Below are 3,648 nucleotides of genomic sequence, written 5' to 3' on the forward strand. Positions count from 1 at the left end.
ATTTAGATTACATTAAACTGACTTACAATTTTGAGTTGAATCTTGTATAGCTTGAAATTGCTTAACTTATTTTGATGAATTAAATTAACTTAAAAACATATGTTGTCATAACTTATTGATCCCATCATTTTTGTTACAGTGCAAATATTTTAAGAAAAAAAGGGACATAAAAGATATAAATTGTGGCAATATGTTGCAAAATAAAGTTAGCTAAAGTATTTCAGCCTCTTTGTAATTCAATAAACTATAGTTATATATCATTACTCAGCCAGTATTGGATAGATCCGATAAGACGTTTTGACTTTTTTTTTCAAGAGCTCTTTAGTTAAATTTAATTAATTATTGATTCATTATTAATTAGAAATTTAGTTTTCATCAATTTTATTCAATTACGATTGTTTTTCTTTTTTTAAAATGTTAATTGAATTGAATTTTAAATTATTTATTCTATTTTGTATTGTATAAAATGTTTGATAAATTAATAATAAAATGTTGTGCTGCACGGGGTGTGAATTCCTTATCTCTGTGCTCTTTGGATGTAAGGGATGGTCCAACTCAATAAATAAATAATTTCCAATTTCACTCGAATGGTGTAGAAAAAGTTAAAAAGCCTTTAATTTATCATGGCTCATTCTTTTAAAAACAGGGGACAAGTACACCTACACTTACAAGCCTTCGCCAGGGTGACACCATTCGAGTGCCTTGGAAATTCTTTATTTATTGAATCAAATTTTCATATTTTCTACAGTTACTCTACTATTTATAATTATTCTATTATACTTGTTATTTATTTATTTAGGCTACTATAATAAATATAACTCATATTTTAATAAAAATATTTAATATCTATAAATATATTTTAATTATAATATTTTATAATTAAACTTAATATATTATAATTATAATAATATTTTATAATTATGATATACTTTAATTATAATATTTTCATATTTTCTACAATTATTTCACTGTTTATATTTATTATATTATAATTGTTATTTATTTATTTATTTATTTAGGCTACTATAGTACATTTAACGAATATTTTAATAAAACATTTTAATATCTATAAATATATATTTTAATTAAGACACTTAGTATGCACGTGCACGTGAATGTGTTGCCATCTAGGGGTACCTTCATGTTACTTGTTGTTGGTGAATCAAATTCTGCTTTCCTTAGACACCAATGGGTGATATTTTGAGAAATCTGAGATATAAAAGTCTTGTTATATGGCCTCTTCAATTTGTAAATACTACTTAATCCTATGAGACATGGCCACATTTTATTTTAGGGTTTTATTTGTTGTAAAGCTGTCCTTTTGAGTGGTCTACACACTGTAGCCTTGAATGACCTATAGCCTACCAGTGTTTGTGTTTCCCATGTAATATTATGACATATCCAGAAGGTGGAACCATTTTACAAATGACTGTACCCGTGTGTGTGTGTGTGTGTGTGTGTGTGTGTGTGTGTGTGTGTGTGTGTGTGTGTGTGTGTGTGTGTGTGTGTGTGTGTGTGTGTGTGTGTGTGTGTGTGTGTGTGTGTGTGTGTGTGTGTGTGTGTGTGTGTGTGTGTGTGTGTGTGTGTGTGTGTGTGTGTGTGTGTGTGTGTGTGTGTGTGTGTGTGTGTGTGTGTGTGTGTGTGTGTGTGTGTGTGTGTGTGTGTGTGAAACATCATTTGATATCTCTCTGTTGCATAAAATATATATAAACAAATACTTCTGAGTATTGTTCTGTTCAGCTTAACGCAGAATGTACAAAAACAGAACAATAAGCCGTGTATTTTTGGATTGGATGATTTAATATTGAATATCCCCGGATAACCTCTAATCCATGCACCCCATGCTTTTTGTCTACCAATCCATCATCCTGGCTGCTTACACACATCATGCATCCCACATGGTTACTAGGAAGCAGTAGATAAATGAGAACATGAAGGTACTAAATCTTTCCCTCAGTCTCTCTTGTTCTCTTTCTAGAGCAGCACTGCTGTTTTGGGAATGGGCCATCTCATTAGTGAGAGTTTCATTACGTTACATAAGCACTGAACACTTTCTCTCCTCCTCACTGTCCTCAGCTCAGACCTCAGCCCCCCTCCAACATACAAGCACAAACATCTGAATCAACATAAGACATGTAACACAGACAGCTCTTTCTCGGAGTTAGGGGACAATATGCATTTGATTTCTGTCCACCAGGTTTAGCAGGAATCCTGTGTGTGTGTGTGTGTGTGTGTGTGTGTGTGTGTGTGTGTGTGTGTGTGTGTGTGTGTGTGTGTGTGTGTGTGTGTGTGTGTGTGTGTGTGTGTGTGTGTGTGTGTGTGTGTGTGTGTGTGTGTGTGTGTGTGTGTGTGTGTGTGTGTGTGTGTGTGAGACACGTTTTACCTGTTTACCTGCACTATTCTGCAGTATCACATATTGTTGAGCTGAATTGTATTGAAGTACAATGGCCTTCATATCATATATAAATCATTATGATGCAAAATATCAAACCAATAGCAAAGATAGATAGACAGACAGACAGACAGACAGACAGACAGACAGACAGACAGACAGACAGACAGACAGACAGACAGACAGACAGACAGACAGATAGATAGATAGATAGATAGATGATAGATAGATAGATAGATAGATAGATAGATAGATAGATAGATAGATAGATAGATAGATAGATAGATAGATAGATAGATAGATAGATAGATAGATAGATAGATAGATAGATAGATAGATAGATAGATAGATAGATACAGACAGACAGACAGACAGATAGACAGACATATAGATAGACAGACAGATAGAAAGACAGACAACTAGATACAGACAGACAGACAGACAGACAGACAGACAGATAGACAGACATATAGATAGACAGACAGATAGAAAGACAGACAACTAGATACAGACAGACAGACAGACAGACAGACAGATAGACAGACAGATAGATAGACAGACTGATAGACAGACAGACAGACAGAGACAGACAGACAGATAAACAGACAGATAGCCAGTCAGACAAATAGATAGAGACATACAGATAGATAGACAGACTGATAGACAGACAGATAGATAGACAGATTAATAGACAGATAGACAAATAGATAGAGACATACGGATAGACAGTCAGACAGATAGACAGTCAGACAAATAGATAGAGACATACAGATAGATAGACAGACTGATAGACAGACAGATAGACAAATAGATAGAGACAGATAGACAGACAGATAGATAGACAGACAGACAAATAGATAGAGACAGACAGATAGATAGATAGACAGACAGACAGACAGACAGATACAGATGATAGATAGATAGATAGATAGATAGATAGATAGATAGACAGACAGACAGACAGACAGACAGACAGACAGACAGACAGACAGACAGACAGACAGACAGACAGACAGACAGACAGACAGACAGACAGACAGATACAGATGATAGATAGATAGATAGATAGATAGATAGATAGATAGATAGATAGATAGATAGATAGATAGATAGATAGATAGATAGATAGATAGATAGATAGATAGATAGATAGATAGATAGATAGATAGATAGATAGATAGATAGATAGACTATATGAATATGGTAATCATTTAATATCATGGTACATGTCAAAGTATCCGCACTGTCCAACCAGC

This window comes from Gobio gobio, assembly GCF_949357685.1.
Source record: "Gobio gobio genome assembly, chromosome: 21".
Classification (NCBI taxonomy): domain Eukaryota; kingdom Metazoa; phylum Chordata; class Actinopteri; order Cypriniformes; family Gobionidae; genus Gobio; species Gobio gobio.